The 13,141-nt window shown below is 40.7% G+C and overlaps 1 protein-coding gene across 1 annotated transcript in view; it reads left to right on the forward strand.

Annotated features, from left to right (window-relative positions):
* The first annotated feature begins 234 nt into the window (after positions 1-234).
* The window catches only part of LOC111873013, a 105,230-nt gene continuing 92,323 nt past the window's right edge, over positions 235-13,141 (forward strand). Inside the window, exon 1 of the mRNA XM_023867364.2 lies at positions 235-682. The gene's annotated coding sequence lies outside the window, so the exon portion shown is untranslated. The remainder of the gene's footprint in view (positions 683-13,141) is intronic.

A 13,141-nucleotide genomic window follows, 5' to 3' on the forward strand; every position in this document is an offset into this window, starting at 1 on the left:
GAAATTTTAATTGCCTTCACTTTAATTTGTATTGACGATTATTAAGGGTCTCACTGGCTCCTTTCCCCTGCAGTAAGGAAGAATTTCGGGTAAGCATTCCACAACCCATTCCTTACATATGACTGCAACTGGAGGAACCATACACTTTCCGCATTAACGAATAGCCTTGGGATTGCTAGCGAGGAGGCAGCGGCTGGTGAAAGGCAAACTTGTCCTCAGTGGCTTGAGCCAGTGAGTACTTGGGCCCTGGCTGGCCGAGGATCAGTCGGCCAGTCTGTTAGGTGGCGACAGTGCTGCTGCGTTTCTAGTTTCAGTCCAGAACGCTAGTAAATTGGTAGTGGTAGCTCAGTGCAATGCCTGCCGAGGCTGCTGCATTGTCTTCAATTTGATCCTTGCTATCCTACCACACATCGTACCACCAATAAAGGATTACTCTCTTTTGTGTTTCATGGAAAATACGCTTACGTGATGGACATATGGAAGACAGAATTAAAATCAGGATTCGTATGTATTGTGTTATGCGATGGGGATTGCTTGTGACTTGATAAAAGAACATATATGAAAAATCTGGCGTAAAACTAGGGGAAGAACTTGTTACAAACCTGTGCTTTGTGCTTTACGGCAACGGATTTCTTCCAATGAATAGATTTCAGCTGGAGACCAGTCATTCTCTGATATCCAGGTAAGTGGCTTTCAACCTCACGAAGCTGTTGCCAGCAAACACACGCATTCTCCTATTCCAGTGGGCGAGCAGCGAGGTTATTTGCTCTCATCCTATTTCCTCACAATGCAGAATTTCCATGCGGCTTAAGCGTAAAGCATAGCGTTAAACAACTGTCAGTTCTTTCATCTGATGTTGCTATCATGTGAGAGAGTCCACTAAGGAATGTCGTGGTTACATGTTGTGAGGTCAAGTTCTACCTGTGGTTGTGTTCTAATGTGCCACGTTGTGTCAGTGACCGCTGATTGTATCGGAAGAGTCTGTGGCATCAGCCTTATTGACACATCATTTAAGAACTATAGAAGGTCACTGGCCTCAGGAGAAGGCCTACTTAGCCCCTGAACGGTATTCTCACCACTATAGGGAGACAGCAATAAGATATGATAATTAAGAGGCGAAACTTGGATTCGAAATATTTTTGTCGTATTTCTAGATTCGTTCAGAACATTTCGCATAGACTTGTAATAAGTGTCATTAATGTGGTTAAATGCAGGACATTACAAATTTCGATTTAACATCTCAGCCAAAACTGAAACATAGGTGTGTGGGGCGTACAATAATTAAACCTGAGTGCACCCAAAGAGACCAGCTTTGTATCCACTGGTTACCGGGGGCTCTTTCCCCTGCTTAAAGTGACCGGGTCGTGAAGCTGACCACTCACCTCCAACTAATGTCGAGGTCAAGAGAAATAAGGATATATACAACCACTTCCCCATACGCCTTCATAGCGTAGTACTTAATTAGTTAAGCACAGGGACAACTGTATATCTACCTTTTACTTTACTTTACGAGCATGGAGGCCAAAACTGTATATAGGAAGATAGCCATTGGCCATATCATCATTGTCATCGAAACAAAAATACCGCGATCTGCGTCTTCATCCCTGAAGGAAAGGACTTCCCTTCGCTTTGATTACATTGAAATGATATGGGGTATGGTACAGCAAAATCGTCATTATCATCACCACCACTATCATCATGTGCTTCACAGGCACAAACATATGGGTAAAACTTGACAGTGGACATGGGCCACTTAGATGACAAATTGGTTAAGATATATTAGCAAAATTGGAGTATTGTAGTTACAACAAATTTTTCATGTCAGTTTGTAGCAGTGGATGAATCACAGTATTCTGATACTGCTGTGAACTTTTGTTGGGACTTGTGTGTCAGATATAGGCCTATAGACCTATTTCATAACTTATTGTATTACTATTTGAAATCTTCGTCTTGGTGCCGCAATCTCACGTCTCAGCTACTGCAATATGTTGTTCAAAGTTATTCATTTTCGCTATTGAGTATAACATAGTAATAATAATAATAACAATAACAACAACAACAACAACAACTTACTTACTTACTCAAAGTCTTGAGCCCTTCTTGAGAAGCCAAATTTGCAGCTGCTCAAGAATTTCCCTGAATTTTATGGAACCCGAAGTTTCCTTAACGTGTTTAGAAGAGCCCTCCACTGGTCCCTATTCTGAGCTAATAACACTGTTACTATATTAACAGTAAAAACGTGAGGATGCCCGATATTTATTGTGAGATTCTAATAACATTTTAATATCATTCTCCAGTTCCTCTAGGAAAATGATGAAATAATTAGTATAGTTGGCTGTATCTGCATCCTTTATAATTTAAACATTAATTTAGTATCATTACTTGCCATTACTACCATAAGCCTATTAGAAATAACGCGGAACGTCAGACTACAGATGGACTCAACTAACACTGTTGTATCTTAACGTATGTTACAAAAGTTGTAATTGAAAAAGGGTGCAATCGCAGTGTCTCAGTTAAATTTAATAGTAGATCAAGGTCAACATGGTTTTTGAGAAACTACGTCATGGACATATGCTTGTAGTTCTGCAGCGAATACTTTCACGTGCTGACATTCTACGAACCTACACAAACACACTTCCGATATAAACAGTTAATATTTAAGCTTCGCACTTGAATGTAAGTTCTTGTTGATCTTTGAAGTCTCCTAACTTTGCAGCTGTGCATTAACCAAGAAGATGGTACTTGCTCAGGTAGTCAGAAACTTCCAGTGTATATGAAACCCGAAGATGTATTTTCGCGTACAAAAGCGGTCGTCACTGGAGCCTGTCTTAAGCCACTTCAATCCAATACACACATTATTTAAGATTCATTTTCAGATTATTCTCCAGTCAATGCCTAGCTCTTCCCATGTACTGGATTTGAAATTGTCATGACGGTGACTACGAAGAGCTCGATCTTCTACGGTGTAACGCCGTGTAGTTCGGTAGAAGTCCACCGACGTTTCGGAAGAGCGTATCGCCCCCATCTTTAGAATAGATTATTATGCTGACGAAAAAATACCTGCATAATAGATTCGGAAAGGTTCTGACAAGGGTGTATAATAAGGAGAATTACTGTGTTTTTGGACCTTGTCCATCGTCCGGTATTCTAGTAACTGGGAAACAACGTTGTGGAAACTGGATCTGTTTCCTTCCTCAGGTTTCTAGAATACCGGATGATGGACAAAGTCAGACTCAGTAATTCTGAAAAGTTGCATAGTTTGAAAATTTTTCCAGTAATGTGTTATGTTTAATAAATGCTTCTTATACCTGAAATATTTCAGCGTGTTCTTATAATAATTATTTTCTAGACTGAGGATATTCCAGATGTTTCCATAAATGGCAAGAAAGACCTGAAGAATGACTCTTAACTTTCGGCATCCCTTTTATCCGGATTGTGTTCGTAAGGCGACTTTATACATGTTTACGATACATTTGTTATATTGTGATATCCAGCGCAATATTGGCATGAAATATGTCATATTGCTATTTGAATATAGGCTGTAGTCTTTAATTCTGGACTACTACTAATTGCAGAAATATACGTTAAAAGAAGGGATGGTGTGTTGAATTTTATTTGATAATGTTATTGTTACTACGTTCGTAGTTAAAGGAAATGAACCATTACGACAATTTGAAGCTCGAGATATAGTTAATTACAATACAGCAAGGCAAAGTTTTTCAGTCAATATTACATTCTTACCTGACTTTCATAGTTTCGTTTCATGCTTGATTGAGACCGGTAGTAAGATGTACGAGTTGCTGGCCGCGCCATAGCTCAAGCGGTTAGTCGCTGGCTTCCCACCGCTGCGGCCCGGGTTCGATCCCGGTTCTGGTCAAGTGTGATTTGTGGTGGACAAAGAGCGCTGGGGCACGTTTTCTCCGAGTACTTCGGTTTTCCTTGCCAATCTTCATTCCACCAATTACTCCACAGTCACCCTCACCTATCATCTTGGGCTGGTACAATAGGCCAGAAGTGGCCGCAGTACAAGGGACTTAGTCCCACCTCACTAGCAATAAAAAAAATGTACAAGTATGTTGACTTTTAGTTTCAGTGGGAAAAATTTGTCATATCGGTATTTTGCAAAATATTTGTGACTATGAAGCTCACAAACCCCCGCAGGAATGCCGTTTTTGGGATTTGGTTCACGTAAGAATGAATTAGCAGAATTGCAGTGCCTATTCTTAAGAGTAAAAGTAAAGGTATCCCTTTAACAGGCCGTGGAGGCCTATAGGGTTGTGAGAGGTTGAGGTTCCCACATTTTCCAGACAATCGATTCACAGATGGCGGCAAGGTTGTTAGCCTTACGCGCCGGCAGCCTCTTACCCCCAAGAATATTTCAAGAATATTCCTGGTACTCATTTCTGTTAGAGGTTGAGTCGACCCCGGGGCCATAGTGCGGCTGGAAAGATTAGGTCAATTGAAAATATCCAATGACCTCTTTGGGGCTTGAACCCGCGACCTTCCGACTTGTAGCATAGTGCCTCAACTAACTACACTACCGCGTATTCTTACAGCTAAATAAGGAACTGCGTATTCGAAGATATTGTCACTTGTCTATTGACTAGACACGAGGTTTGAATTTATAATTGGATTTATTGAACTCTTACAATTGTAATAAATCGTACTGGGGCATCGATCAACGGAGAGGAAAATTGAGTTCATAGAAATGCGTATGAGAACCTAAGGAAAATATGAGAATTGCAGCTCGGTCTTAGTGAATATTTTACTTGCGCAGCCTAATACTGAATGCCTGCAGACCAAATAAAATATTCAGTTTTATGCCTGCCGGTTTTACGTGTGAGTAACAAGTTTATTTAGGAGTGAGAGCTTTGGTAGCGATGGATCATAATTTTCTCTAATAGCGTGATGTATTACCGAATTAAAGTAGTAAATATCATTTTCATCCCGTCCTCCATGAGGCAATAAAGTGAAGGACTACAAATTGTTGTACCGGGTTATTTCTTCTCAGTGCTTGGTTCAGACTGGGTCTGGGGCCCATTCATTGCCAAAATTAGTGGATACCGGGAATAACGCATCCGAAATTAATCACTCTCCTCCAGAGCCAGTTTAAAAATGCGTGAAGCTTTGCCTCAAATAGTCAATTTGTCTTTTATTTTTTGGTTGTACTCCTTTGGGAAAAACCTACTCTTTACTCGTATTTTCTCGAAATGAAGTAATTGATTTAATCACGGATTGGGGATTCTTTTTGAAGTTGTGCTTATTACTGTACTTCTCCGCCACATAGTGATTGGGTCTGATGCGTTATTTGAATATATGAATAAATATTAGATGTGTAGACTTCTCTGTAGAGAAGTTCGTCATCATGAAAGAAGACTTTGACAAATATTGGACATAATAAGTGGTAGAATTGATGTTTATTTGGTGAAATGTCAAACAAACTCCCAGAGGTTATGCACCGTCGATGTTACTGCAGATTGAGAATGGTGGAGAACCTTTCAAAGAACAAGGGTCAAACTGAGTGATAACAAAGGCAGCTGTTCTACGGCTGCCTTATGTTCCAGAGCTCCTCTGGGAACTGAGAGAGTTTCCTGTTCCTGAAATTACGCACAAAAAACTATTCATCCGTTCCTTTAGCAGGACTCTAAAACTGCTATTCCAGCATTCTGGCAGTCGGAACCACACTATACTGCCCAGATACTCTTCTGGGTTTGTTATATAGATGGAAGAAAAAATGATGATCACTTATAATAACAGTCAATTACAGTAGCCGCGCCGTGTAAAGCATGAATTGTCTTCGCTCACTCAAACACTCGGATAGTGGGTTCGAATCGCACTCAAGATATGGATGTATGTCTCCGTTTATTCTGTGTCTGTGCAGGTGGCGGCCTTGAGACGGGCTGATCCCCCGTCCAAGGAGTCCTACCGACTGTGTTAGGATTAAGACACTGAAGTCAAACCAAGCGTTTCACGGATGCTCTATGCTCTAAAGTGGAAGCAACAGGAAAGAGAGAGAGAGAGTTATAACAGCAAGTAAGAATCCCTCGCCTTATAAAAAACTCACTGTAATTTTACTCTGAATCGGCTTGGTTCGTAACGTACTCGTAAAAGAGCGATTTAAACTCCTCTCTCAGAATAAGAATATTTAATTTGCCTAATTTAGTTTTGAGATAAGTAGGCTGTACGATTTTTTCTTTCCTAAAGGAGTGGAACACTAATTATTTGTCTCTTGGAATTCTCGTTTGAGACCGCGCAACCACCGTGATCGGCAATAGTGAACTACTGTACATTAAGAGAACAAAACAAATCTTATTTTAATGCGTTCTTAAATCAATCTGAATTGCTTTTATTCTTTTCTTAATATTCTGCTGAAACTGTTTATTTAATATGGTCTACAGATGTGCTTCCCGTCACTATAGTTAATAATGTGAAGAATATGACCATTGCTAGGCAACGACTCAGTATACACGTTTCAGCTAACACGCAATAGTGGGAGCAGTGTTCTCTACAACTAGTTGGTAGGAAGCACAATTATGACAACAGGAAAACTGTTTTCTAATTGGTCTGCGCCATGCCCAGTGCTAGGAATCTGAGCTGTATACACGCATTCCAGCGACGAAAAAGGAAGTCTCAAATCTGAGACAGTAAAATATGGTCACGAGTGCCAAGGAACTCGGCCCCGAGAAAGACTGCGCTGGCAAGGACCAGCAGCATATACAAAAGACAGACCCGTCCTCTCCTCAGAGAGGGCGTCCCACAAAAACAAGACCGTAACTGTCAAACATTAATAAATATCTGGTCATGAGTCCCAGATGGGGCTCGACACCAAGACTTACTGACTGACTGACCGACAGTCAGTCGCAATGTGACTTTGGCGTTGAAACACGCATTCCTAATAGGTGTTTTCTATATGGGTCGTGCCGCGGGTGTATAACGAGATTAGGTTACAGAATTAGAATTGGAGAATTGGGTCGAGTTCTAGAGAGTCAGCAGTTCAAGGTGATTGACCAGCAATGGTAAGGAGACTTCATAGTGGTTTGAAGTGATAGTTCCTGTGATAAATCAGTTGTCAGGAAACGCATAGCATATCCTAGTGATTTTTAAGCGGGTAGATTAGCGGTAGCGCTATAACTGATTGTGATCAAGAGAGATTGTAAACTAATGTGTTAGTAAATCCAGCCATCCAACCCAGAACCCGTTATTGTTCGTCACGGAACCCCGGACTTCGGTGTCTTCTGTTATCCGCTATATATTTCAGTTCGGGAGAATGAACACCAAATGGGTTATCAGTACACTAACTCCAATGTTTCTAGTTATCCTACAATAGGTCAGTTGAGTGTAGCTAATGTTGAATCCATCACTAAATTTATAGTGCATCGAAAGGACTGTTCAATCGACTGAAAAAGACAGAAATTAGAATTTAAAAAACAATCAAAACTGAAATGAATGTTTAGTAATTGAAGGTTGATGAAATACGACAAATTAGTGTTATCTAAATGCGATTTTTGGTCTTCTACATATAGAAATTACATGTATAAAAGTGGATTGTTAGAAATTAAATAAGCTTTACCCTGTACTTCCTATGTATAACTCTTCTCCGTTTCCTCTTCGATAATTAGAAACACTTCGTTGTCTCCGTAACACTCAAATGCAATTTCACTCAAATCGGTTCTTGAAAGCAGTTACATAGAGAGATAAGTAGTGGTCGTAGAGCTGTGAAGCAGCTGTTCATGTACGCAAATCTAGGACAGGGATGGAGACGTGGAGACCATAAGAAGAAAAGTTTCTTTGTATGTATAAAAGATAATTTTATGGCCGGGACAAAAAATCATCTTATAGTGAAGCAACGGTTTATTTTCATACAGATGACGTAATATAATTTGCTAGAAATTGGTGCCTTGAATGCTTACTGTCCTGTACATGTAAGTACGGCATACAAACGATAGGGTTATTCATCTCTTTAGGAGTCCGGAACTGTTTAGTTTATATTTACCAAACATAAATATTAATTTCACATTTGTCAAAGATTTTCAGAAAGGAAATATTTTATTTTTAAATCATGGTATAGTATTTAACAGTACTTTTTTTTCCTTGGCACTATAGCCCCAGTGGGCCTAGGCCTACCTCCATGAACTCCGTTCACTTCGGTTTTTCTAGATCTTACACATTCGGTAGGACTCCTTGGGCAGGTGATCAGCTCGTCGCAACGCCTCTATCTGTACACAAACACAGAAAAAAGCACACACACAAACTAAACATATATGCCCTGGGTGGGATTAGAACCCACGATCTCGGTTTCCAAGATGCCTTAGACCGCTCGGCTACCGTGACCGGCTACTTAACAGTACTTACAGGCTTATAAATCGATGAAAACGCAGACAGCTAATACGGATACAAACAAATTAAAACAAATTAGTAAGAGATAAATAATTACGTATAATTAATTAATTAATAACTATACCGAGGGTGTTTGAAAAGGAGGCCTTGAGAGGGACGATTGTACCGAAGAGGTAGAAGTAATGAGAGCATGGAGGAAATTGTAGAATGAGAAACGACATTATTTATTTTCGAGCCGGGATATCTTAATTGGTTTACCGGCTGCCTACGGACTGGAGATCGAGGAGTCTGGGTTCGAGTCCCGGTAGGGTCAGAATTTTCACTTCTTCGCGTTATCCAGACCGACTCTGGGGACCACCCTGCCTTCTATCCAATGGGTACCGGGGGCCCTTTCTCCGTGGGTAAAGCGGCCGGGGCGTGAAGGTGACCTCTCTTCTCAAGCTAGTGCCAAGGTCAAGAAAATCTGGATCTATACAGCCACTCCTCCATATTCCATCAAGGCGTAGTTAGTTGAGGGACTATACTACAAGACGGAAGGTCACGGGTTCCAGTCCCGGTGAAGTCATTGGATTTTTTTTCAATTTACTTAATCCTTCCAGCCACACTATGGCCCTGGGGTAGACTCAGCCACTAACAGAAATGAGTACCAGGAATTTTCCTGGGGGTAAAGGGTGACAAGGGTGTGAGGCTGACAACCTTACCGCCATTTGTGAGCCGATTGTCTAGATAATGTGGGAGCCTTGACGTCTCACAAACCAGTGGACCTTCACGGCCTGTTACAGGGATAGATTTAGCGTTTGCATGTTTAGGACTTAAAGGCCATCGTCGGACAATTAATTGTTCTCCAGTTGAAAACTAAAGCACTGAACCAGTTCATATGTCGATGTATTCCATGCTACTGCATATCGTCGTTCGCACTAAAATGCGTTTAATTGAGAATGAATACTCTCTCTTCGCTCCGCGTAGATCTTTACTTTGTGGGTTGCATGTTAAGCAAATTTTCTATCATCATTGCCAGTCATTTTGTGTTAGTGACTGAGTTCCTCACTTTACTGTTTCTTGTCCTCTCTCTGCAGATGACAACAGTGTGTTGCAGTAGGGAATGGTTTCCGCACGGTCGGTGGGACAGCCACGCCTTATCCGGGTAATGAAAATAAACAAATGCATTTATAGGCCTCCAGTTAAAATACAGACTAATGAAGCATGAAGGTTTCGAACGTTTATGATTTGGCATAACAGTTCTATATTACTTATATTCGAGTTTATTTTCAGATAAAATAATATCCCTGACTGGGATGACTCTTCTCTAAGTATAATTAGACCAAACCAAGGAGAATAAGATGGGCAGGGCATGTAGCACGAATGGTGGAGAAGAGGAATGAATATAGGATATTGGTGGGAAAGCCGGAAGGATTGAGACCGCTGGGAAGACAAAGGGGTAGTTGGGTGGACAATATTAAAACGGATCTTAGAGAGATAGGATGGTATGGTATGGATTGGATTGATCTGGCTCAGGATAGGGACCAGTGGGCTGCTTTTGTGAACACGGTAATAAACCTTCGGGTTCCATAAAATTCTGGGAAATTCTTCAGTAGCTGCACAATTGGCGGCTTCTCAAGAAGAGCTCAGCTCCATAAATGAGCGAACTGACTGGGATGAAGCAAAAGTATCTTATTTAATTACTTGCTTGCTTGCTTGCTTACTTACTTACTTATGGAGCTGAGCCCTTCTTGTTGAAAAGACAAATCTGCCTAACAACTTATCAGTGTAAAAAAGTCAGCATGTTACTGTGTGTTAAACGGCAGCGATTTTTTCAAGCCAACCATTGGGAACGAGAGTTCTAATTAAATTATTAATGATAATGGGAGGGAGCCGGGATAGCTCAGTTCGTATAGGGACTGGCTATGGGCTGGACGACTGAGAGGTCGAAGTTTGAGTCCCAGTAGCGGCAAGAACTTTCTCAACTTCGTCAAGACCAAGTTCTGGGGCCTACCCAATCTCCTATCCAATGGATACCGGAGTTATTTCCGGGGGTAAGGCGGCAGGGGCGTGAAGCTGATCACTCACCTCCATCTAGTAACGAGGACTAGAAGTGTGGATCTATACATCTGCGTACTTCCCCATACATCATCATGGCGTAGTTAAGCACAAGAACAGTTTACTTCTTCTTACCTTTCACCAAATGGGGATAGAGTATTAATCTTCTACACACGCACAAAATCTAATGCCAAGAATATAATCACAGATGAAAGAAAAATAGGAGTATCGATGTTGAAGAAAGATAATTCGAGGGCATGGGCTGAATACGCATGGCTCAGTATAAGGACCAGCAGCGGGCTCTCGTAAACACTGTAATTAACTTTCTGATTTCATATAATGAGGTTATTTTCTTGGGTAGCTGTGCAACTCGTCAAGACCGCAGCTCCATAAATTTGGTTGGTTGGCTGGCTGATTCGTCCGTTCGTCCGTCCGTCCGTTCGTCCGTCCGTGCGGTCGTCCGTAGGCACGTTCTTTCTTTAGTTAACTAGCTAAGTGGATTCATTTTTAAGATCTCAATTTTGTCAGTGGAGTCGTATCACAATTGTTAAGGACATGGAATGTCAAAATAAGAACGGCTTCCTCTAAGAACATTGTGACTGGTATTTAAACTTTAATAACTTGAAAATAACGGCTTTGGGCACGGAAATACATTATATCGTATATAACTGATGACCTTGAATGATTTTACAAGTCATTTTGGTCGAGAATTCTCTTACAGCTGTCTTCTGGAATGTCAGTTCACTGTTATAAATGTAGTGTTTGTGTTATTACTAGCATTCATTGTAACCGGCACCAGGTCTTCCCCAAAGAGTTGATATGCAAAGTTGAAAGGGGGCCTACAAATTTGTTAGTTTTACTGCCCCGGAGGCTCGGCACATATCTGAGAAACCCTTCAGTTAGCACTCTTCCGAAGTACTTGAATCAAGTTCATTATAACACTATTGTCCATCTAAGTTTTTAGGTCTCCTAAATTTTTTCTCGTTTTAAATTTTTGTATCAGAATTTTGTAGGCATTTATAAATTCCCTTCCCTGCATGTATGTGACCGCCTCTGTTGTCTAGTGGTCAGAGCTCCTGCCTACAGGTCCAGAGGTCCCGGGTTCAATTCCCGGTGCTACCAGATTTTCTGAAAAGTAGTGGATCTGGAACGGGATCCAATCAGCCTGAGGGTAATTGAGGAGCTATTTCAAGGAAATAGCGGCTCCGGTCTTGAAAACCGAGATTAACGGCCGTGGGGATGTGTTGAGATTACCACATGACACCCATTATCGGAAAAGTTTGGCACTAACTTCGCCGACAAGCGGCGATCAATCGTTCGGTTTAGTTCACTTGAGGACTATATGCCACGGAGTTTGTTTTTGTATGCTGTATGGCCCTCCCATATCATATTGCTTTATTTCTCTACCACTACTCAGTTATGGATCTATACATCCATTCCCCCATACGCCTTCATGGAGTAGTGCTTAATTAGCTAAGCACAGGGACAACTTTACCTTACCTAACACTACTCATTAGGTGAAAGGACAAATAATGGATCTCCTAATCATGGGACATTCTCCGTCCTGTTATTTCCTTATTCTTAAGTCGAAATACTTGCAACTAATACAGTGTCGTTAAATAATTTAACGATCAGTCCATCAGTGAATTAGAACTACCTTTGAATCGAGATCAGCAGTGATCGATTTCTCATCCTCAGCACTTATCCATCAGCAGCCTTGTGCAAAATACAGCATTATTAAACAATATAAAAGCCGGCACTTCAATTAATCTTCTATTTTTATTACATATAGTCTGTAAATGTGAGTCCCAACCGAATTAGAGTCAACTAATTCCGTAATTTTACCAAAGAAAATGTATTTTAACGAAAAGTATTTGCATTTATTCCCTCCCGAAAATGTGCCCTGCCAACAAAAATAGTGGACTGGTCTATGCCGATATGGCATTTAGAAATGAGATCTTATATTTACGTGTGTTTGAAACTACTTAATCGACTAATACTTGAATGGTAAATGTCAAAGCTGCTGTTAATTTTTAATTGCCAACATTAAAGCATAATTCTTTCGGACGCACAAACGGCTACAAAATTTATTACAGCACACAAACTGAATCTATCCGACCCAGCTGCTCACAATGTGAAAAGTAGCAAATGAAATAGAGGTTGGCCCATTTATTTTAGATAAAACTGACAGAATTGAAATTTACCCATGTTTGTAACTAACTGTATTCTGGTCTGATCAATTCGCGTTTCTAGTACTGTATTCATACGTTACTGTACGTTAACACCAATGCAACTCGATGTAGCTGAATTCTTCTTGAGAAATAGCCAGTTGTCCTACAACTCAAGAGTCCTTTAAGTATTTTATAGAACCCGAAGTTCCATTAGCGTGTTCACAAGAGCACTCTGCTGGTCCCTATTCTGAGGCAGATCACTCCAGTCCATACCACCGTATCCAGTCTCCCTAAGATCCATCTTAATATTATCCTCCCACCTACGTCTATGCCTTCGTAGTTCTTTTTCTTCTGGCTTTCCAACCAGTGTCTTATATGTCTTCCTCTTCTTCCCTTATTCGCTACATGCTCTGTCCATTTCATCCTCCTTGACTTATCATTCTAATTATACTTGGCAAGGAGTAAAGTTTACGAAACTTTTCATTATACAATTTTCTCGGACCTCCTAACACTTCATCCCTCTTCGGTCCAAATATTCTCCTCAGGACCCTGTTCTGAAACACTCTTAGCCTACGTATTATTATTATTATTAT

This window comes from Cryptotermes secundus, unplaced genomic scaffold, assembly GCF_002891405.2.
Source record: "Cryptotermes secundus unplaced genomic scaffold, Csec_1.0 scaffold2245, whole genome shotgun sequence".
Classification (NCBI taxonomy): Eukaryota; Metazoa; Arthropoda; class Insecta; order Blattodea; family Kalotermitidae; genus Cryptotermes; species Cryptotermes secundus.